Source organism: Saccopteryx leptura, chromosome 2, assembly GCF_036850995.1.
Source record: "Saccopteryx leptura isolate mSacLep1 chromosome 2, mSacLep1_pri_phased_curated, whole genome shotgun sequence".
Taxonomy (NCBI): Eukaryota; Metazoa; Chordata; class Mammalia; order Chiroptera; family Emballonuridae; genus Saccopteryx; species Saccopteryx leptura.
The window spans coordinates 130,379,459-130,404,891 of record NC_089504.1 but is presented as its reverse complement, the minus strand read 5'-3'; the positions used below and the strand labels follow the sequence as shown (position 1 = coordinate 130,404,891).

Sequence of the window (25,433 nt, the reverse complement as noted above, 5' to 3'; positions counted from 1 at the left end):
CTGTCTTTCAGCTCCCACCGTTCCTTACTGCTGGCCCTCTAAGGCCGATGTTACAATTTCTATTTATCCTATAGGATTTTATCTCAGCAGTCAAATTCAAAAGACACTTGAGCATCACATTAGAAAGAGGCTCATCCAACACCGGTGGGGCCTGCCCCTCAGGATCCTCGAGATTCTGTCCCTGATGAGGCCTCTGAGGAATTCCTTGGCCGTATCTGAGTCAAAGAGCTGTTATGGCCACTCACAGATCTCCATGTATAAAAGCCCAAGTAGAAAGAATCTAAATGTTGGATTGAGCCAACCGGGAAGCTTCTACAAAAAGGGCTCAGAAATGTTTCACCTAGAAGACAACAAGGGGATAGAAGAGAGAGACAGCCAAGAGAATGATGCAAAAGATCATCTGTCCAGTCACTCACACAGCTCTCCAGATAAGGATGTGGGGTATGACTCCCTCACAAACCTAGACATTAGCAGAGAACATTCTGTGGTGTCAGGGCCGACAGCAAGTCAGAGAAAACAGGCAAATGGCATGAAAGTACACTTGAACAAGAAGCTTGAGGCAATTAGTAAGGGACAGACTCCTGGAACTGAGCATACTTCAATGCACACTATGAAGCAAACACCTTCTATAAAGTCCCAGACCGGAATAGAACAAACAAGTTTGCCACCATCTATGAACCTGAACTGCTGTCTGAATGTGTCCCAAGAGCTTTTTTTCCTTGAGTCCACTACTGAGCAGATGTTGGAGTCCCATATTAACAGGTTTCATACAAGGAAGTTGTGGGGACACCCAGCCAAAGTCCTTGAATCAGTAAAGCTCTTTAATACTTCATCCCATTCCTTGATTAATTCTAACTCTTTCTCCTCAACCTGCCTGATTTCTAAGATAAAGTCCCAACCCGGAGGCTTTATACCCCTTAGAGGAGGCTCTAAAAGCCTTCATGAAGAGAAACAATATTCAGCCACCATCTTGAATCTTCCTGTTTCTGCTGACTCGTTTGTGGGCAAGGAAGAACAGGGGACCCTGACACAGTCACCCTCTGACATCACTCACAGGCCTGCAGAGGAGGGTCAGACAATACCGGATGCCACACAGACTGTCACAAACAACATCACTGGCAAAGCCAGTCAGAGACATTCCACAATGGACAGCATTCACCCCCCACTGCTGCCTGCAAGGCAAGTCGGGACCAAAACTGTGAACACCAGCGCTGGAGCAGAACTGCAACAACGGGAGAAGAGATCAGAACCTGGCTCCATACCCAGTGTGTCCAGGGCTGCGGAGCTCGGTGCCCCTCAATCCAAAGTTGATGTTTTGAAAACCACAGAGTCGGGAATCTCTCAGATGGTAACTGCAAAGACCGCTGAAAAGCCCCCAGCAAGAGCACCAGCTATCCAGAATCCTGTAACATCAGACAGCATGGAGCAACTGATGGCTGAGTTACAGTCTAAACAGGAGAAGAGAAGCCGTAGACAGGCCCAAGGCCAGCCCACTGACATGTCCCATAACCCATTCAGCTCAACTGACAAAGCCTCCCTGACTCACGCTCAGGGTGTGTCTAGTGCAGACACAGGAGTGTCCCAGATGCTGCATGTCCACTTGGAGGAGAGAAGAATTAGAATGGAGCAGCAGCTGCAGCCTCAGATCCCTAAGGATGACTCAAATGTGTACAAGGAGAAGAATTTACCCCAAGCTACAAAGGAAGTGAGCCCCACAGACTCCCAGTCAGAGAAGTCCAGTGGAGGAGACACAGGGTTCAAAGCATCTGATCTCAAAAGGAAGACATTTCTTACCCAGGACACTGCGTTAGAGGAGATGCAGGGGGGCAAGTTCCCCCAGACCCTGTCACAGAAGGACAGGTCTCCTGACAGCCTCTTCACAAAGAGAATGAAGAGAGTTTTTAAAAAGTTTATTCCTCGGTTACCCCAGAGAAATTCCCAGGGAAATGGCAGCCCTGTACCAGCGCAGAGCAGGGGCTTAGTTAAAAGGAGAGCTGCCTTTACTGGGGTATCAGACACCAGAAAGTCACTGGAGGAGAAAGCAGGGCATCAGGATGCACTGGGCTCCAGCCGCCCTCGCGAGCCCCCTCCCTCCACAGCGAAGTTTGGGAAAGCAGAACAGAAAGCTGCAGTGCGGGCCTGCCCACAGCCTGTCCAGGGGCCTCCTCCCAACTCCAGAGCCGCCTCCTCTAAAGCAACAATTACCAAGTCCTGCAGCCAAGCAGCCCTCTTTGCTGGCCAGAGCTCTACAACTAGTAGACATACCAGAAATGAGGACAGACACGCCCAGATAGTTGTGGCATTAAAGGACCAGCCACCCCAATCTGTGCCCTACAGAGGAACTGTGCCCCATCCCAGCCCCACCTGCAGGCCTCTAGGGGCCCAGGGGCCTCCAGATGTTCTCAGAGCTGCTAAAGGTTCTGTCCAGGGAAAAAATATTCCCACCCCAAAGTAATCCAAGTAAAGTTTACTTGTGGAAAACATTGACTTGCCTACTAAATATTTCACCCATTATAGCGATGTCTTTCTGTGTACCGTGAAGGGGGCATGGGTTTGGGGTATCTCGGGGCTTGTGCTTAGGAATTTAGTTCAGCTCCTACTGATTTCCTTTGGTTTCCAAAAGTGACCAAGGTGACTGGTGCCTGGGAGCTCTTGGTTTGAAATAGATGTCATGTGCCCTCCCCCAAAGCCCACTGCCTCCCAGATGAAATTTGAGGAATGGGCTCTGTCTCTCACCTCCAGCTTAGCCTTAATGAACAGGTGAAGCGGCCCACACCTCCCTCAGGGAAAGCTTCCTATCCCTTAGGTAGGGGTCCCCAAACTACGGCCAATTATCCAGCCCCCGTGCACTTCCGGAAGGGACATCTCTTTCCTTCGTGGTCAGCAAAGCGTGGCATCGCTGACATACAATACTACTTCCGGTGACGCAGGACAGACGCCTCATGGCTCCGGAAGCACGTCATTTCACTTGTTACAGCTAGCAGTGACAAATATGGAACCTGACATTGAGCATCTCATTAGCCAAAAGCAGGCCCACAGTTCCCATTGAAATACTGGTCAGTTTGTTGATTTAAATTTACTTGTTCTTTATTTTAAATATTGTATTTGTTCCTGTTTTGTTTTTTTACTTTAAAATAAGATATGTACAGTGTGCATAGGGATTTGTTCATAGTTTTTTTTATACTCTGGCCCTCCAACGGTCTGAGAAACAGTGAACTGGCCCCCAGTGTAAAAAGTTTGGGGACCCCTGTCTTAGGGCAATAGGGCAGACAGCCGTCTGTGACTGAAGAAGTTACGGACGGGTATATTTTTCAGTGAGTATCAGTGAAGACGAGAGCACGGCTTACTCATTATTTAGCAGTCAGTAATCAGAGGAGCCCACAGGTGGGTGAACCCCAAATAAGAGTGTTTGGGGGTATCTGTGCAGTGGATCGTGGGCTGCTTGGGGTAGGGTCTAGGAACCTAGCATGGATGCTGTTTAAAACTCTTTCTTGTGGGCCATGTTATTATGTTAGGAAAGCATAACTTAACCTTGACTCTGAGGTATGTCTACTGGGAAGTAACGTTGGGGAAGTGGTTCTTGACTGGGTATTTCTTCGGCTGCGAGTTCATGACATTTGTTCTTTTCTGAGTGAAAGCATCAATCAACAATCAGTGGGAAAAATGTTAACCAGAAAGCCACTTACCTCCCAGGGTAAAAATACAGATGAAAGTGAGGAAAAGATCTTTAGTGTGAGTGAGGAAGTAAGAATAAATTAAACAAGGAGAAGAGTGACCTGGCTGGTGGAGCAAAGGTTTATGTCTCATCATGCCCTCACTGTGACCCTGTCTTGCTCCCAGCGTTCTCAATCTGACCCAACCTCCACCTGCCAAGGCTGATCAGAGCACTGCTGCATGAGGCCTTACACCAAAAAGTCACGAGCTGCTCCTCGAGAATTAAAGTGGTATTTGCACTGTCATCAGGCAGGGCAGCCTGTTGGGGGGAAGGGGATCTTGGTACCTCCTTCCATCCATGCTTGATGGAAATATATAGGATAGGATCTTGCTCTTAGTGTGTACAGTTCACCAATCAGGCTGGAGATGATAACTTTGATATCCATGGCTTTGGTGGAGCTACAGTACATCTCCCAGAATACCTGCAGCTCATGAGTGACCGGGGAGTTCTAGACTATGCACCAGGGCTGCAGATATTTGAGAGTTCACTATGTATGTCCATGGAATGCTTTTCTGTGTGTGTGTGTGTGTGTGTGTGTGTATGTGTGTGTATGCCAAACCTGCCCACACACCCACCCTTACTCTAGTGGTCTGGAGGGAAGGCAACTCTACTTACATAGATAGAAACACAAAAATATGTATAATGAGTGTCCTTGTAGCACTTTAGGTAGCTTTTTCAGTAAGCCTTATGAATCCTCGGCGTACAGAGAGAAAAAAGATAAAAAGGGGTCGAACACAGCCCTCTCTCTTGCAGCACTTGCATCTTCTTGTCCAGGGTTATGCCATTGACCCTACAATGTTGTAAGCTTAGAGTCACAGAAAAACTACAGACTTTGTGAAAGTCCTACTAGGGACAGAAAGGTGGAATGGCGCCTCAGGCAGGGAACCTGAAGAGGTGAGCAGGCAGAGGACGGCTCTAATAACATGTGGACCAAGCAACCAATATCCAGCCTCCCAGTTCCTACATCATCTCATCGCAGGTCCTTTATTTCCACTGCTGTGCAGTTACTGCCACACTGCAGAGCTTCTTACCAGGAACATCTCTGCCATCTGGAATAATACAGTCTGACCTTCCACCCTTCGGTCTCATCTGTCCTTCCAGCATAGATGCCCTGTGTTAACTTTTCAACTCCAACTCATTCATTTTTCCACTATGTCTTCCTCCCGTACCAAGGTAGACTCAATGGTCTATCAGGTAACCAACATTTAAAGAGCTTCACTATGAATGGCCCCTACCAGTCCCCTTTAAGTCTTTCTGTCTGGCAAAATTCCAACTCTGGTTTTCCCCCCAGAAATGTCTTCCTGTAAGTAATTGATCACCACTGGATTAAATCTCACAATCAATTCTATTGGTTCCCTGGAACTACCTGGAAATCATTCATTCAACAAATAATTATCCCATGCTTCTTAACATGTGAACAAATCAAATGGAGCTTGGGTACCTGTTTCCTTAGTCTGTTCTCTCTCCAAAGGTCCTCAAATCTATGTCCTACCTCACTTTCCTCTCACTGAGGCCATCTCCGCTTGCTCAACAGATGTGCTGGACCACGGTTCACAGGGGAGCTAGAAGCCATGACATGGGAACTTCTCAAAAATATACTTTCAAAAACTACAACATTTATCCTTTCCCTTTCCCTGCCTGTTATACCGGAAGAGGTTTCGTTCCCAACCTCAAAGTAATGACACTTCCTGAATCACCCTATTGACAGATAGCTAAATTCCCTTCTTGATGGATAGATGCACACTTGCTGGGTACTTCATCCTCTCATCAGGTATCCACTATCTTTTACTTTTTAAAAACGTGTGCAACACAATTATTTAAACATGCATTTGAGCAGATAGAACCCTTGATCTTCTTTCCCAACTTGAGAGTTGTACTCTCACCCAACTTTCACAATTGTCATTTGGCATATGTAATACGTGCTATTTTACAATAAAGTGAAAAAGCCCATCCAAACACCTTGCCATCCATCTCTCAGTCTTATACTATGTGCCCATGTCCCAGCCCTCATTTTTCTTTGATTTTCATCACTAATGCACCGCAGATGTAAACATTATTGAAAGGCTTTGGGAATCCGTTCTGCTCTGCCTTTTAGTTAACCCTGAGGAGTCATGTCAGTGAATTCTTCTCTCAAATCCATACAAGAAGTAATCTTACAGAGTAAGCCCAGTGCACAGTATTGCTGCTCCTTAATCCCATGGTAACTACACTAAAATGATAAATGTATAGAAGTAGAGAGCTACAGAGTTGGCATAGCTATATGTGTGTTCAAATATTTAGAAGAAACTTTTTTCCTCTTACATGCTAAAATGACTTAAATGCACTTGCTTATCTTTTCTTTTCCAAAATGCCATTAAGAGTAAAAGATTAGATGAAAAGATAATGATCATCTTTAGCATCAGAAAATATGCAAATTAAAAACACTGTGAGACAGACACACAAAAACATGGTTAGAATAAAAACAGGTAATTGTCACTGAGAATAGTAAGAAAAGATTCCATAAGACTTTAAAGATCTAGATATATACTCATGATGTATTGCAAAGTGACATATTATGTTTATAAAATAATATGTACACTAAAATGCATTGTCTGCACTACAATTTTTACTGAGGTATCATTCTAATCAGTTATCGATTGGCAAAAACCAGTACTGTCATTAAGGCTTGATAACTATAATTTTTCCAAGAAGCAACATACCAAGTGATATTTATTCATGCAACACTATGAATACAAAACAAGGAAAAACTGATTAACTGAAAAAAATGATTACAAGGGGATGTACCAATGATTCCTGCTAAGGTAAAATAGGCCAGAGAAACACAGTTTGGTTCTTTGTTACAAGAAGTAAAATTTGGGGATAAAAATTTTCTGGTGATTTTCCTTTTATGGAAGAAAAGGGAAATGAGACTTTGAGGTTTTACAATACATTTTTGATAACAAAATATCAATTATGTATATTACACTAAATAACACCATATTTTCAAAGTTGTTCCCACATGATCACAAATGGAAACTCATCAGCCCTGATTTCCAACTCACCTGCAATGGACTGAAATAGGTCCGTCTTGGCCAAACTGCTCTTTTGTTTTATGGATGTGGCCAATGAAGTCAATAAATCCTTCTCCAGACTTTGGCACTCCTTGCTCTGGCCAGTCAGTGAACTGGAACTGTCTCACTGTTCAGGACTGACCATCCTGCCAGGAGAAAGCCAAGGACGCCAGGAGTATTCCACTGGGGCACAGACCACACCAGCAAACATGATGGTTTTTCCAAAAAGAAAAAAAAGGTATAAAAAGTTAGCAGCATATTATACTTATTTACATGCATGTTTTATCTGCTGTGAACACTGTCTCCATTCATATATCCTGACACTGCGAATTAGTTTGCTCTTATAGTGCCCAGTCACAAACCTCATAAAGTAAAGAGCAGTGCAGTTCCTATATGAGTGCATGTTTTAGAGACCCAAAGTTTGCCTTCAAAACCAAGGTGGAACCTGTACACTACATTTCAAAAATTGCAGAATCCAGTGACTTCTTATTGAAAGGAGCATTCAGGCGTGTCATCAAGAACAGAGGGTTTGCTATTGATACAACTTTACATCTGCTGTACTTGCTTATTTATAGCATTGTCAAATGACAGATATTGAAAATATCTGACACAAATTAGGTAGCTGCTGTTAACTTGGAGGCATACGATCTCTAGACATTGGCAGAACACACAACATACATCATGTGACTGACTATGCTGCTCAGTAGGCAGTGAGGCATCCCTCAAGTAGATCAAAGAGATTATGAGCAAATAAATGCTCTTATTCTTGAAAAGGACTCTTCCTGGCTGACCACAGGAATTAAGGCATCAATGGGGGTTTTGACTCAGACAAATGAAAACAGAGAAAGAAAATAAGATGCAAAAGGAGACTCTTTCCTATAGTGATTAGGCAACACTGCTTTGACTCATGAAGTATAAATTGTGTTAAAAGAAAATACTAAGGCCCTTTTGATTCCTTCTGGAATCCTGCAAAATAAAAAAATTTTAAAAAAGCAGAAGGGCTTTCTATATACAGAAGCAGGAATAACAATTATGAGCATCAACTTTCAACTTTCCCCAGAATGAATAGAGATAATCCAAATTATAAACTTAGAGGGACAGGGACCAATTGAAGAGGCCCTGCTCCCAACCTTGTATTTTGTATCATCTCTTTTCCCATTTAAATGATTTTTGGATACAGGTGAGCATGTACCCAAGATTCTGGGTGAGTCTACAGAGCGAGACTCAGTCTTCCTCGTTCAGTCATACTGAGGAGAGGGGCTGACTCACGATGAGACGGGCCGGCATCAGCCAGACTGGCGGTGTCCACTAGAACAGGGCTATTTCTGACTGGCACCATTTGGGGAGGGTTATAAAATAGGAAGATCACATCAACTTTCTGAGAACTTTGTGTGCTTTGCCCCATAACTAACTGGGTTATCATGGAAGCATGATTTACTCCCCTGTTTGTGGAAAAGGTTTGAAAAGCACAGGAAGGGAAGCCAGAGGCCAGGCAATGCAGACTTGTCCTCTTCCGGACATTTAGAGGATTTCATTTCTGACCACAGTTGCCTGAGAGAAGAGGCCACCAACCTGTGACTCCATTTAGAGGTCACCTGCTTAACAATACAGTATTCTCAACTGCCAACTGGCTTCTAAACTGGGAAGTTGAGATTAGAAACACACACTAGGAGCACAAATGGCAAATGTTATGGCAGCCAGGATAATTATTCAATCATAAGAAGCCTTTAAAATGAAAACAAGCACATGAACAAGTCTCTGCTTCGCTGTTCCTTTTGAATATTATGATCAGATGAAATCTGGGCACATGAGGAGTAGTAAAGAAGGTGTCTCCTGCATTTACAGAGCCTGGCTTCAACTCTTTACCATTAGAAGTGGTGGGTTGAATTTGCTTAGAATGCAAGTAACATTCTCATTCACTTATCTTGTTTCAAATTCTGAAAGGGAATTATTATTATTATTATTATTATTATTATTATTATTTTAACAAGGAATGCTTACTTGAGCAGCTCAAAAACAAGACCTAGGAACTTAACTGTTGCCTTGTGTACAGTCACTTTCAGAGCAGTTAAGACTTCAGATTTTCTGGCATTAACAGGTCTGTCACCTCGGCCTACCAGCTTGCTAACCAATTTCTGATCCACATTAGGTCAACAGCCAGGACTCCAGCTTTGGGGATTAGCAGACAATCTCTAAACACGAGTATTGGTTAAGAAAGCAGCTTTCCAGAAAAAACAATGGATCAAGTAAATAGCTTTACACTGGAGTTGCACTTGACCCACCCACTGTGACAGCTCCAAAAACAAAGCAGAGCTTTGGACTGACCCCTCTATCCTAAGATATATTTATAGTCATAGTTTGAGAATGGCTAAAGGCAAGGATATTAAAGTTTACACACAGATCATCCTACATCAGAGCTGAACCTTGGACTCAGCAATCTAGATAAGAAATGTAAAATGAAAATTAGCCACCCAGGGTCGTGGGTGCACAGTTCTGGTAGACAGACACATTAGCACACCAAGGAATAAACCATGCCAGCAATCAAATTAAAATGTGCAAAGCTTGTTCGATTCTTCTAAAAAAATGCCATTTGCTCTGCAGTTTTAAAATCATACCAAATTAAATCCAAGCCCACATGACCTAAAGGGCTTTGCAAAACAACAACATATTTACAGCGTCAAGTAATGAAGAAGTCAAGAAAGTTCCTAAGAGAATGAGTTGAGAAGGTGATTGTAAGAACAGTCAGCCAATCAGTAAATGCTTCCCAGCACACATACTCACCAAATGCAGTCCTAAATTTGAGCTGCCAGATGTTATATTTGAAAGGAAGCCAACCTGGGTTTGTGAGAACACTTGCCAGACAGAAGAAAAGTTACTTTTATATTTAAAAAAAAAAATTCCTCCCAGCTGGGTGGGTTCTTTTTGTTTTGGGAATAAAGTCACTCGCAAATGTTTCTCCCAGAAGTGCATTTTAGACTACTTGTCAGCTAATAGTTAAGAGCATAAGACTGTGCCAACTTACCCTGGCATCTGTGACCTTGAATTCTCTAAGGATATACTGTGGCATGTTGTACTCAGCCATGGGATCTACAACAAAGTACTGGAATCTTGCAGATCGTTCTGCTGGCCAGTATTGATGACATTTCTCCTGAAAGGAGAGAAGGTTTATGTAAACCATACAAACGGGAAATAAAGTTTTGTCTGTCTTCTAGTTATCTCTCTATATATATTTTTCATTAGTAAAATTTCAAAATGCAAGCCCTTTCCAACTGCATGCAAGTTATTTTTTTCTTTGAATCTGGAAGTTTCCTGAGGATAGCGAAATCCTGTGGTTCGATTCTTGCCCATAGTATCAAGGACAGGACATGGAATATATTAGGTGCCAATACACAATTATTGGATTAAATACTTTGATAGGGTAACATCTTCATATCTATATGTTAACCAAATAATTCCATCAGTCCTTGGACGTAATACTGGCCATGTCAATCGTGCATTGCAGTACCTTAGTAGACTTGCACCATGGTGGATTGGAATGAAGAGAACCATCAAGTGTGAATGCGGAAAGAAACCTCCGAATTGATCTGGTCCAATCTCCCTTCTCAGCTGAGGGAACTGAAGCCCAGGCAGTTTTAATGACTTGGCTCAGTCTCACAGTGTCAATGACCAAATCAGAATAGTCAAGTCAGTTTCCTAGTTCTTTCCCCTCCACCCTAAAAGCTGGGTTTTAGATACATCTCTATCATTTGATTTATACTAAAAAACACAGATAATATCTCAAGCAAATATGGCACAATGCTTGCTTGCATATATTAAATTTAAGTGGGAAGTCCTCTGTGTCTCTAATACTATTTTATGTATATTTTCTGAATAATCTTTTTTTTTCCTACAGAGACAGAGAGTCAGAGAGAGGGATAGACAGGGACAGACAGACAGGAATGGAGAGATGAGAAGCATCCATCATTAGTTTTTCGTTGCGCATTGCAACACCTTAATTGTTCATTGATTGCCTTCTCATACGTGCCTTGACCGTGGGCCTTCAGCAGACTGAGTAACCCCTTGATCGAGCCAGTGACCTTGGGCTCAAGCTGGTGAGCTTTTGCTCAAACCAGATGAGCTCTTGCTGAGGCTGGCGACCTCGGGGTCTTGAACCTGGGTCTTCTGCATCCCAGTCTGACGCTCTATCCACTGTGCCACTGCCTGGTTAGGCAATAATCATTTTTTAAAAGTAGATTTGAGATTACCTTTGAGTTAGTTATAAAACTTTACAATACTTTATGCAATGGGAGTGGATGGTGAGCAAGTAAGAATTGGCCTCAGATATGAAAGAACGTCAAGTTCCCTCCTATAGAGAAATAATGGCAAGTTTGCTCATAAAACTTCAGCTTGTCCAGAATGAAAGGAAATAAAAATATGTTGACAGGACATAAGTCAAAAAGGGTTATTTGCTTACTTATTTCTCTCTATAATTGTGTTTCACTGAAAACAAAATACTAGATCTTTCTTCAAAGCACACAAATGAGAGAACTCAATGTGGCTTTGTGAGTTAAAAGCCACCCAGAGTAATGAATGGCCCCAATGTTTCTGGAGTACTCTGACTTCCCAATGGCACTGGCTCTTGAGTTATTAAAATTAAATCCTCATGTCTACATGAATTAATGTCTTAGGAGGAGACACTCACTCTGCCCATCTCATGCAGCTTGGTGAGCATAACAACGACGGTGGAATTGTGTTCCCACAGCATCCGCCAGAAGTCCTCGGTGGTCTCTGCCAACAGCCCTTGGGTAGCAATGTAGGCTTTCTGTTGTCTGAATTACAGAGAATGGAAATAGCATGTTAAAAAAAATCAGAGAACATGCAAAAGTTTGCATTTGCTATGTAAACATCAAACTTGGTAATAAAAACTAAAAATATATCATTAATGCAATGGCAGTAAATTTCTGTTAATATTCTATAATCAAATAAGGACATTTAATACATTTTGGGGACTCTGCAAAAGAAATTGCTTTGTTAATATTATGATGTATGTCTGTCATTTTTTAAATTTTAGTGCAATACTAATTAGCTCAATTTCATGTGTCACACAAATCGTTTAAGATATAGTTGTCCGGTGTCATTTTAAAGAAATGACTCTTACACAATCTATTAAATTTATGAAATATGGTGCAAAATAGCTTCTTTATTAACTCCTTCCATGTACAAATGGCTTCTGAAAGAGTGCAGAAAGCCAGATTAAAAACTCCATGACTGCTTCTTCTATTCAAAATTATATAAAACAAATGCTGATCTGTGCAGAAAGAAAATGCTTTGAATTGGGATAAAAATTCATTCCTGCTAAGAAAGTAGGGCACATGTAAATATCAAGGCTTTGGATTGTCAGGGGAACAAGAGTGTATACCTGTATCCACCCATAAAACTGGCATTGATGTAATCAGATCCTTCTACTCCTCGGATAGGCTGCAGACATACCCTTGTGGATTCATATGGCATAATATTAACAAGGCGATTTTTGAATTTATTACATGGAAGATGGGCACTGACAAATCTTGAGGTGTGAGCTTTAGAGCTGGCTAGACGCTGTCGAATGGAAAAAAGGAAAAATCCAAACAAGATAAATTGGCCTATGGTTTGAATGCAAAATACCCAAGATTTCCTCCTTAGATACAAAGCTTTTGTTTACTTTAAAGCAAATGACTCTGCAAACTGTATACTGCTTTTCACTTCTAACTAATGGACTCCATATAGCCTATTGAATTTTTAAATATTATGTTCTGAGAGTATGATCTCTCAGTTTAAATTGGGGTACAAAGAGCTCGAGGTATTGTTGGGAAGCACAGAATAGAAAAGAAATAGAGGAAGCAAGTGTTTATAGTCAGATACCCGAGGACAAGGTCAAATGAATCTTGTAACTTGGCAAACTTGAAAGGTTAAGATAGTGAAGCAACTACTCAAAGATGACCCCAGAATGACCTGCTCCTAAATGACCACATCATGTCCAATATCATACCTTAAATTCTAGCTCCATTCCTGTGACATTCTCTCCTGTCTCTATTTGTGTCAGCTTCTGAATGTAGGCATACAAGTTTCTCATGGGCACTTCGGTATTTCCACAAGTCACTGCTTCTAGCAGTGCATCGTGGATAAAGATGTACTGGTCTTCTGTTTGAACCATGTAATTCCTCTGGGCTCTCATTAAAGTTACATGGCCATAAATATCTAGATTTTTTTCATGATTTATTCTCTCTAACATGCATCTATTACAATGAAACAGCCAGTCCGGCCGACTCCCGCACTACAAGAAAAACAGAGAGAAAAGTCTACATAAATACATCAGGAAACTAACATATATAATAATAACATTATTTTCTTTATTATTAACTGGGTTTTAAAACTCATTAATTCTACTCCAATGGCTATTGTGATAATTTTGGAGCACTCTAAAATCAAAAGTATTATCAAGTCACCATAACCAATGTGTAGGGAACAATATACCAAGTCAAACTAGTTTGGTTTCAGTGTGTAAAATATCAAATCTATAGTAACTATGCTTCTTGATCACATAATACAAAGTAGATATTATTTTGAAACCATTATGAAAAAACATACATTCAGGCTGTTTATATCAGGAAATATTTTTTAAATAGTAAAGATCTAACTAGGCTATTTTATATTGTAGACCATTCTCAGTCTATTTTAGTTCAATTTAGCAAAAAAAAACTAGTAAATCACTGGACTTGAAATATTTCATATTTTAAGTCAGCAAGGAATTTCTAAAACCAACCCAGTGGGAAGTACATAATTAAAATAGTAAAGTGTTGCACGCTAAAAATAGTGCAAGGTATTCTCAGTGGGAAAAAATTCTTAATAAAAAGCAATCACTATAGAGTGTGGGTGTGTTCTAGTTTTTACTGCCTTTATTTTCAGATTTGAATATATTTTGAAATTCCAGGTGAAATTCATGTATTCCCGATGGGAAAATAAAAGTGTCACTCTGTTGAAAGAAGCTCCGAGGCATTTTTTTAAATTTCATCACTTGTGGACTTATGGGACTTATGGGTCATTTTCCAATTGGTGGAAACTGGCTCAAAGAGGAGGAGGTAGAGAGTCCGTAAAGCAAGAAGACAAGATATGCCGTTCCAAAAAGACAGTCTACTTACTGAACGGATCACAGGGTCAGGTTGTTGAAACACTGGAATTTACTTCAGTGTTGAAAAAAAAAGATATTAATAAAATAACACATTTGTGTTCTTAAATCTCAAGGTAAGCCTTGTTTGTCTCTTATTTTATCAACTCCTTTAGGCTATTTATGTGTCAAGTATGCTAGAATCCAAAATTCTTTTTTTTTTTTTTTTGTATTTTTCTGAAGCTGGAAACGGGGAGAGACAGTCAGACAGACTCCCGCATGCGCCCGACCGGGATCCACCCGGCATGCCCACCAGGGGCGATGCTCTGCCCACCAGGGGGCGATGCTCTGCCCCTCCGGGGCGTCGCTCTGCGGCGACCAGAGCCACTCTAGCGCCTGGGGCAGAGGCCAAGGAGCCATCCCCAGCGCCCGGGCCATCTCTGCTCCAATGGAGCCTTGGCTGCGGGAGGGGAATAGAGAGACAGAGAGGAAAGAGGGGGTGGGGGTGGAGAAGCAAATGGGCGCTTCTCCTATGTGCCCTGGCCGGGAATCTAACCCGGGTCCCCCGCACTCCAGGCCGACGCTCTACCACTGAGCCAACCGGCCAGGGCCTAGAATCCAAAATTCTTGGTCATGGGTATGTACTTGGCTGGGAAACATGCAATCAGCAGGTACAGGTAATATATCCCCACCTTATATACCAAGCAACAGGCATCCTCCTTCGTTTGCTACATGCCACTGTCTCCTGCATTTGTATATCTGTGTGTTCATTCATTTGTCCACCTGTCCATCTCTTCATTCAATGAATAACGAAGTACTTTGCTAAGTAACATACAGTAACTTCGCTACAGCATTACAGACGACTTAGATTCCACCTTAAATATCTCAGAGTCTATCATGAAGATACTTTACAGAACTATTTATAATTCAAGAAAGAAAGGTTATATTAATTTTTTTTTTTTTTGGTGATGTGACATTTGTAACAAGACTTGAAGAAAAGAAAGAATGATGAATTTTAAATGATAGAGGGGTTTCTTAGCTTGAAGCGAGACCTAAGTTTCAAGATAGTTTTTCCAGATACCAACGGCTGGGTGTCCTTGAGAAAGATATTTAACATTTTTCACATTTTCTTGCATTTCTTAAAACATGGTTATGATAATTAACCTAAAGGAAGAGGCAGTTGCTTGCTAGGTATAGACTTCAACCTCTGATGCTGACAACAAGGAACAGGCAATGTTAACTCTGGGGAATTATGACAATCTCTGCTGGATAATTTAAGATTAGGCTTTCAAAATCTTGCATTAATCTATCCCCTAAAGCTGTGTTCTCTTTTCTCTCGTTATTTCCAATAAAAAATATCTAATGTTGGGGGAAACTTTGTGCTTTCCCATATACTGGTATGGTAAATTAGGAAAAGAGATACAGATGGAAAAATCTGGGTTTTAAAACTCATTAATTCTACTCCAATGGCTATTGTGATAATTTTGGAGCACTCTAAAGTCAAAAGTATTATCAAGTCACCATAACCAATGTGTAGGGAACAATATACCAAGTCAAAATAGTTTGGTTTCAGTGTGTAAAATATCAAATCTATAGTAACTATGCTTTCCCCCAACAGGGCTTGGTGCCTGGGAGGCATTCTGCAGATATGGCAGCTTCTTTTTCCCTTCCGTAACTCATAACATTTGGGAACTGCCCTGAACTTAGTGCTAATGGCAAATGGCCAAACAGGGAATCAGATGCAGACTCTCTGAGATCTGAACTTTAGCACATTTCACAATACCATCACTGCTTCACATGGCTTTCTGTCATTTGGGTTAGCAGCAACTGCCACAATAGTGACTTTCTTATGGCTCACCCCAGTACCATTCCTTTAGTAGTGTCTATTCCTAGTGCAGTTTCCTTGAGAAGTCTTTTTTTCTTGGTTCCTATGACACTTATTGAGGGAGTATGGGAAATATCAGAGGTTATCCCTTTGGGGTAGATGGTAGGAAGGGAGGAAATTTTATAATGATCTCAAACACAAAATAACCTGAAATATGTAGCACTAAACATTAGCCAAAAAGAAATGTGACTCATGTAATGGTTCCTTGGATGTCATGACAGGATAGAAGTTCCATGAAGTTGCAATCCGAAATGAAAGATGAACCCTAACTCTCATCTTCAGAAATCTACCAACATCCCTTTAAACTGTCCATCAGAAAAAATATTTTCCCCTTTGATCCCTGTACTGATTGTTCTCTTGTCTCTCTGGATTTTTCCATCTGTATCTCTTTTCCTAATTTACAGACCTTTTCCAGCCCTCCAAATGAAGATGAGTTCCCCAAAGTTCTATTTTTTCTCTCATTCCTCTTCATGGTTCAGCAAAACAACAGATTCCTAAAGAGATAGGCCCTTCACTGAACGTAGGGAAGATCTCTATTTCAAACTGCCCTTGAATTTCTCTAGAAATAAAAAGGTTCCAAGATTAATCAGTATTTTCTCTGCTCAAATCTGCTCTTCTCTCATTCTTTCAGTGACATTCAGGTCTAAAATTTAAGAATCAGCTAAGCTTGCTTTTGCCTTGTGCCCTACACAGTAATAAATTATGAATTTCTATGCATTCAACCTCAACCATTTTATTCTACTATTCATCAGTGGTATGTTGGAGTTGGCAAAAGTCAATTGTTAAATTCTCAGAAATTCTGCTTAAGTAAATGTATTAAAAGTTAGGGTAATACTCAAAACCTATTGCTGCTTAAATATTTTACATTTATGCTCTTGAGGTGGAAAGATATTATATAACAGGGTGCTACTGAGTAGCATTCAGCACTGTCACATTTGAGCTTGAAATCAGCCCTGGCAGGAGTACTTACACCCAGTAAATTGGCTAATACTACTCCTCTAGGGGGCAGTTCATCATTATGCTTTATCGGCACACACTGACTGTCCCAATTCATCCATTCTCACCATCAGGGACACACAGGAAGGTGTCCATTATTTTGTTCTTCCAGCCACATTTGTGATAGGCTCTTTCATAAGACTCTGCAGACTATCACCCACAAATACTTACTGAGTGCCCGTGATGTGCTAAGACTTAGGGAAGTGGTAAGCAAAACAGTCATGGCCCTTTCCTCAGGAATGTTACTGTTTAGTGGGGAGATTAGATACTAAATAATCATGTAAACAAAGATATAATTGTAAATCTCAACAACTTCTGCTGTGAGGTAGGTAAATGTGCAGGGTGTTGGTACAGCACCTTTGAAGAAACGTCATTTAAATTGATACCTGTTATGGACTGAGTAGTGCACTCTAAAAATTCACATTGAAGCCCTAACCACCAATGTGACTGTATTTAGAGGTAGGGCCTTTAGGCAGGTAATTAAGGATAAATGAAGTCATAATGGTGGGGCCCTAAGCCAGTAGGACCTTTCACAAATAGGAGGATGCACCGGAGATCTGTCTCTGCGCACATGTGCAGAGGGAAGCCCATGTGAGGACATGCTAGCAGGTGGCCATCTTCAGCCAAGAGTGGTCTCCCCAGAAACCAACCCTGATGGCACCTTCAGCCTGGACTTATAGCCCCCTGAACTGTGAGAAAATACATCTTCATTGCCCAAGGCCCCTAGTGGGTGGTGTTTCGTTATGGTAACCCTAGCAGACTACTACGATAAGGCAAGGATCACTGTGCTGAGTGAAAAGGGTCAGAAAGGAAGAGAGAATATCCCACAGAAAGGTCCGGAATGAAAACGGCTTAGCATATTTAAATAACTAAAAGAAAGCCAGGGTGGTTGAAAGATAGTGAGGGAAAAGGGTATGTTCCGTGTATTTATTTTCCATTTTAAGTACTGTTTATAACATTAAACAAATAACTGAATAACTGTACTGAGAACAGCTATTAAAGTAACTGCATGTTTATAAATAGGCAATAAGTTTACTACAAGAATCAAGACTTTCCCTCAGCTCCAGGCAAATTAAACGTATTTTAAGCTTTCCCACTTCTGGGCCTTGCGGACACAGGTCCCGCCTCCTCGTCCTCATGTCTACCTGTTGGCGTCTCCCTTTCTTCCGGACTTGTCTTGTCTGCCACATCGAAGGAGCAGGACTCTCCCCTCGGTGTATTTCTCCTTGGATCCACAGGACAATTTATACCCCTTTATTAGCAACTGCCTCCCCTTTTTTTCCCCCTGGTTATCATGTTTATACCAGTTAATATTCTCCTTGAGGGGAATCACAAGAGCTTTCTTGTCGCTACTGCGTTAGATAATTTCTTAGGGTGATTGCCATGCCAGGAAAATCGAAGGTGCTCAACCTGAGTTGCAAAATTTAAAAAATGTAAGTTCATATATTTCTTAACATATGAACGAACTGTGAAGCTCTCTCCAAAATCAATGATTTATACAGAAACATTTCCCAAAGCCCCCAGCAGGGGAGTATTTTTTGACACCTGTTTACAAAGATAAAGGGAGATCTTATAATTTTATGAGATGAAAACAAGCCATGCTTATGCTTTACTCCAGTTGCTCAGAAATAAACCCCAGGCATTACTCTTTTTTTCTTAAGAAACTGAACAATGCAAATGCAGAGCTTTGAGAAGAATGCCAGCCTCCTTTCGTTTGAATTTCCAAATTCCCATAGCAGCACACATTTTACTTCCTTCTCCAGTTTACTCTCTTTTTCACCCATCGTCAGGATCTGAGTGCAGTGCACCGTTCAAAATGAAGGACTGTAGTTCCAAAAGCAAATGCATTTTTCTTTGATCCTGAAAAATTCAGCTCCCTGTAGCAGCCTTAATGACGGAACCCTGTTCAGTGTTGTTTGTTTTTCATCATTTCAACAGCCTTCAACCTGAAACATGGTAAGAACAGCAAAACTGATAAAGCACCCTTATTTTTATCTGTTTTCTGTCGGAGCAGTTGCCAAGCACAGAGACAGATTTTTCTAAATAACTTAAAAAAATCCAAAAGAGTGCATAACCCCATGCTTCAGGCTGAGGCCAGCACAACTCAGTACCTTTACTGTGTTACAGAAAATTCCAGCAAAAGGGGAAGTGGACTGTACTTTTAAATCAAGCCTAGCATTAGGCTGGTCCCTGTAACCCCTGCAGTAAAACCACCTTTCCAAGTTTTCTTCCAATAAGGACAATAATTCAATTAAAGCAGACCAAATTATTGCCAAACTTTTGCCTTAAAAACAAGCCAAACCAATCCAAAACAAAATGGTTTCAACGAGTGATAGACTGTGCAATCCATTAAACAAGTGTGCATACTAGGAAATGGTTATTACTTCAATATTATCATTTTCTGAAAACATGATTGAGTTAGTCCCACAAGTTGAAATATGCTTAATGTCCCGTGATGTGCTTTGGCAGTATGTACAAAAGGAAAACATTGAGAGGCATAAGGGGGCCATTCTGCACTAAAATCGTTCTGGGGATGTGCTTAAGAATTGGCTTTCCTGATTAATCTGGTGGAGTTTTAATGCTGACCCTTTTCGGATACTTCACTAATCTGGCAAAGAAAGACAATAGAATTAGGAGATTTTACAGTACATTTAGTTAGGTGCAAAGACAGTAAAATGGACCAAAAATCATAGAGAGTATTCTGTACATATATATCAGCTCATAATTTGATTGGACATTCCAGTTCAGCCATAACAAGAATGGCATTCATGAACTGCAAGAACATTAAAAAGGAACATCTATGAAAATGGGTTGAGTTTTAGGACTAGGACACGAGTCATCCGATGATTATCCTGATAAAACTATGCAGTGATCTTGATGTGGCTGCCATTTCAACTCTTTCATTTTTGTTCAAAATTCACATTTAACTTATTATGCATCTGTACTGGTCATCTCTACACTATTTAGGGCTCTCTACCAAAATCTGACTCATAAGTGTTTTAGTATTATTTCTTCTGTCATTTCTTTTATCTAAAATGGTCAAAGAAATTATAGATTTCTTGGATATAAACATTTACTTGCCTAATTTACTTTTATATGTTATTGTAAAATAAAAATTTTATAAAACATCTACTGAAGTGTCACTGAAATGCCGAATTTATCCATGTTATTTACCCTGGGATATATGCTGTGTAAAATGGTTGTTTGGGAGAGCAATTTTACAATGCCTGTTAAGACTTTAAATGGATGCATTCTTTGATGCACCATCAATTCTAGAATTCTGTCACAGAGGTATGTGTACATATGTGCAGTCTCAGAAAGGGGGTTCCATTATAGTAGCATTACAAAGAGAAAAATACAGTAAAACAATTATTACAACTAAGGAAATGGATAAACTATGGTATATAAATACCGATAATACTATGTAGAAGTTAAAAGAGTAACTAAATCCATGTATTGACAAAAAAGGTTTCCACGAGCCAACCTAAATATGCCCAGAGCAATATACACACCACAATGCCAGTCATATTTTTAAAAATTCCACAGAACAAGATTATTCATTTTTATATGCACACATATTGATGTATAGAACTTGATCTGCAAAGGCACTCAAATTAGAACAGCAGTTACCTCTTAGTGGAGAATGGGACTGGTGAGGTTGGGCTTTCACTTTATTTGAAGTGTCTTATTATTCTTGCAAGGATAACATAATCATGTAATAGTAGAATTAAAAAGAAATATAGAATAATGGATAGAAAGTTACTATTATAAAAACAAAGAGTCAATAAACATTTGAGGCCCCAGAGAGGAAGAGACAGAAGCTGGAACTGCATTCACCAGCTCAGGAATATTGCCCAGAGATGCGAGATGGATTCTCAGCAGCTCCTTGCCGCTCAGACTTGGTCCTGCCATCTGCTGCCAGATTTTTGGGAGTGGGTTTTTGAAAACATAGAAGATATCATGTGAAGGAGAATGTTTATGGGACCACCCAGAACCTTGATCACCCTAGGAAGAAAAAGCGCACTGCACTCTTGTGTGACATCCTCTGAGGATGCAAAGTTCACTCTTCACTGACAGGGAAGAGGAGGCAGAGACTAAGCACAGAGGAACCAACCTGACAGGAATCCTATTCTAGAATATTGAGGAGTCGGAGAGACCTACCCAGACCATATTTCCTTCGGGAATTTTATTTTTCCATGATTGTGTAGGGGGATTTCTTAAAAAGAAGAAGCCTACAAAATAAACAAACAAACAAACAACAACAAAAAGAATCCACATGGGTCTAATTTGATTTTTCCCAAGCACATTGCTCAAATGCAAATGCTCCAGAGAGTTTTGTATGATGTTGGCTCAGTTCTCATGTTACTTGTGTCCCAAACACATTCCTCATTATTCTTAAAATGTGATGCTCAAGCTAAACTAGGAGGCTAACATATTTATATAAAGAACACCTGAATAGGCCACAGCAGGTCTGATTTTACTGCGGACAGAGGAGGCCATGAGGCATAGAAAAAACAGACTCAGCTGGACCCGATGATTGGTAGGTGACTTGAATCTGAATGAGGTCAAGGGAATGATGCTACAGGAGTATAAGGAATGACATCACTTTCAGAGGTTTTCTCTGTAAAAGGCCACATCAGTTTAGTCCATATTCTATAGTCTCTAGAATGAAACAAAGTTATTGGGAATTTGAAAGTGTAGCCCTGATTGGCTCAGGGTAGATCCCTCACTCCATTCAGCTACCCAAAGAGAAATGAATCAAGCAGCTAAAACTCTGTCATAAAGCATTATCAAGGGTCGATTCCCAGAGAGCTGCAGACTAGGTGGAAGCTACACTCACCTCCTTCCTAGTGCCAAACTGATGTACAGCTCAATGACAGAGCAATAAACCTGAATGACCAACTGAAGGACCACTGAACAGCAGTATTATAATCAAGGATTTTCAGAAGCCACATAGCCACAGAGACTTGTAAGTGGGCACAGATGTGGAAAGGGCTGGCCCCTGCACTCTTGTGCAGCAGGTAAGAAGCCAGAGGGATTTCTCAGCTGCAAAACTCCCTCCCCCAGGAGCGTAGGTTCTCAACCTCATGTCTGGATTTCCAACCCAGAGCACTAGGGCTTGGAAGAGGAAGCTGCATAGCATCTAGCAGTGAAAATCAGCAGGGACTTTGCCTGCCTGGGAGAGAAGGGGGTTCTGCTGGCAACCCAGGTGCTCTCTTAAAGGGCCAACACACAGGAGCTTGTGCTCGGGCACTCACCAGGGGCTCCAGTAGAAGAAAGGCAAGTCACAGCATACAGGAGTCATAAAGAGAAAATCTGGGAGGTGTGGCCCCAAGGAGAGAGCTGGAGGATCAGCTACTGAGGTCCCTGTCCTGAGTCCCTATCCTACACTGCCCTCAGGTGCGATCCTCACAGGGCTAAGTGGTCCTGTTCTTACAGCCCAGCCTGGGGAGTGCACTAACCCAGACCTCCAAGTACAGGTGACACCACCCTGCCAACCTCGAGTCCTGCAGGAAGGTCTGCTGGCCGCATCTAATGGGACCTTTGGTGTGCGCACTTTTTCTCAAGAAGCCTGAGACACAGACTCAGACAGTCACTGAACTGTGTGGCTTTGGAACAGGGGCCAGTCTTACCCTCCTCTTCCAGCCTTGGCTGGCACTGCCCCCAATGTGACAGTTTTGATTTGTCCTCCTGGGTCACAGTGACCCTGACATTATGAGTTCCCAGGGAGGGAGTGTTGCTCAGAGCTGGGACCTCTGGAGCATGTTTTCCTCAGACCATCTTGTCTGGCATTCAGACAGGCACTGGGTTGTGAGGCTGACTATGGAGGGGAGGGGCGCAAAGTGTGTGCCACCCTCCTGCAACCTCAGCTGCCCCCCCATGGGAGACTGTTTTAATCTGTCCTCCCGAGTCCCTAGGGCCCCACCCTGCTGAGCTCAGCCCCACAGAAGGACCAGAGCGCTGCACACAGCTGGGATCTTTGGTGTGCTACCCCCTGGAGCCTCTAGTTGGGGACTCAGGTGCTGGGTTGTGGGACACTGTGCAGGGAGACCATCCTTCCCCATCCTGAGAGTGCCACCAGCACCACCGCCACCAATGGGAGACTCTCTTGCCCTGCCCTCCCAACCTTCTGTGGTCCCCCAACCCCTGCTGAGCTTGCTCCTAAAGAGGGGCCAGAAGACTACACCAACTGGAACCTGCAGTAAGCTGCTTCTGTGTGAACTAGGATCAAAGACTCCGGCAGACACGGAGCTGTATGGCTCTGGAATAGAGGCCACTTTCCCACACTGAGTGCCTGACCACACTGCCCCCAGCAGGCACCCACTAGCCACATACTCCCATTCCGGTCACTCCACCCTACCGGGCTCAAACGTGTGGAAGAGACTGTGGTTGTACCCAGGCTGGGTCCACTCTAGTCTTTCTCTGGAAAAAGAACAGACAATCTCCGGGGGTGGCAGAGTAGTTAACAGGAGGAGCAGATCTCAGGGAGCCTTGGCATGTTATTGATTTGCCCCTTGCTCAGAGCTGGAGGAAGCCAAACTTTGTGCACAGCTTACCACTCCCACACACACCCAGGCCCAGAAGATGCATCCACAGACACTTAGTGAGGTGGCTCCAGACAGGTAGCCCAAGGCTGGTTACAGGCAATATCTGACAGCTACCTAGCACCAGAACTCTCCCAAATGGATCCAGAAATAACACAAACAGTAGTGAGCTTCAGACCACACCAGAGCTTGACCTAGCTAGCCACACAACTGGCATACCCAAACGGGGATTTCAACAGGCACCAGACCCTGTTGGGAACACGTCTGCCTCTGGGGACAGCATCTGCACATTGATTCATACACTATGATCAAGGTCTATCCTGATAGCTGGCCAGCCTGAGAGTTACCTCCACCCCATAAATGGGCCAACAGCACTCAAGACTCAACTACAACAGGAGGGCACACATAACCTGTGCAAGAAACATTCCTGAAGCATCTAGCTCCGGTGATTTAAAGGCTTGCACCACTGAGCCACTGGCTGCCAGAGGGAAAAGAGAGAAAAGGGGAGAGGGAGGGAAAGAGAAACAGCTGGTTGCTTCTCATGTGTGCTCTGACTGGGGATCGAACCCGGGATGTCTGTACCCTAGGTCAACACTCTATTCACTGAGCCAACTGGCCAGGGCCAAAATGTACATTTTCAAGTACATTCACGTTATTGTGCAAAACTTTTTATTTTCCTGAACTGAAACTCTGTATCCATTAAACACTAACTACCCCCCTCCCCGCCCAGCCCTGGCATCAACCATCTACTTTCTGTCTCTATAAATCCAATTGCTCTGAATGCCTCACATAAGTGGAACTACACAGTATTGATCCTTTTGTAACTGGCTTATTTCACAGAGCATAATGTCCTCAAGGCTCATCTGTGTTGTAGCACATGACATGATTTCTTAACTTCTTCAGAATAAATAATGTCCCATTGTACATCTAGGTACACTTTCTTTAGCCACTCATCTGTGGATGGACATGGCTTGTTCCCACCTTTTGACTATTGTGAGCAATGCTGCAAATGAACATGGGTGTGCTAATATCTGTTCCAGTTGAAATCTCTCTCTTTTAAAAAGAACAATGCAAATGGGAAAATTTATGCTTTCTGGAGTTATTGTAATTCAAAGTCCTAAACCTATATTTTTGGTTTGTAAAAGTAGATATAACAATAAGGGAACTGAAAATTTTGAATGAACTATGTTAGGTGATTTCCCCCTAACAATATAAGAAAAGGAAAGCCAAATAACGTTGAATCTTTAAAGAGTTGCTGTGTTCATGTGAGGTGACGATTTAAAATACTTTTTAAAATAAGTGATCACCCCCCACCCCACAGATGAGTGCAAATCATTGGACTGTGGCATTTACAGGCCTAGATGGTGAGATGCCAAAATCCAGGCGACAGAGTACTTATGGAACCTCGAAGGAAAACCTACCTGAGAACCTTGTGACAAGCCACTCACTATAACCATGAGACGAGAGCAATTTGCTAATATTGCTCATTATGCCACTTACGAGAGGAAGTAGTATACATTTATGTGTCTTTTTGTTTTTTATTTTCATGGTTACCCTAACAAAGCAACAATAGCAATTGGAAATACAAACTCCAGGGCAATGGAGCCGTGAGGTTTTACGGAGGAGGGTGCACCTGTGCAGGTACAGGAGGGTCTTAAGGAGGCTGGTGCTGGCTGGGCCCTGCCATCCTGAGGGAGTCCCAAGGTCCTGGAAGGAGGCAGCACCCTGCAGTGAGCCTTGCTGACAGCAAGGGGCAGCAGGGAGCAGCTCCCTGGCATTGCGGATTCTAGTCTGAACTTTGGATCTGAGAAACTGGTCACCCAGTCCAATGACCAAGTGGCATAGAACCCTTGATGAATTATTTTGTTTCTCAAACAAATGGAAGAGGCCAAACTAACCACTAGTGTCTGTCATTTCCTGGCAAAAGCTTGCCATCTTTCATGGTTTAGCTTTATGTTTCTGACAACCCTTGGGAGAAACTATTTCAATGGCATAGAAAAGACTGAACAGAAATACTCTGGTTCCTCGCCCCCTGCCCACCCCCCTACCCCACCCCCCATTACCATCACATTCTTGTCCAGGTCTCTGAATCTCATTTTTATGTCCCATCTATGTATGG

General features: G+C 42.1%; 1 pseudogene; it reads right to left on the bottom strand.

The window, feature by feature from the left end:
• Positions 1-6,428: 6,428 nt before the first annotated feature.
• On the bottom strand, positions 6,429-25,092 carry LOC136393885 (receptor-type tyrosine-protein phosphatase S-like; annotated as a pseudogene).
• Positions 25,093-25,433: the final 341 nt, after the last annotated feature.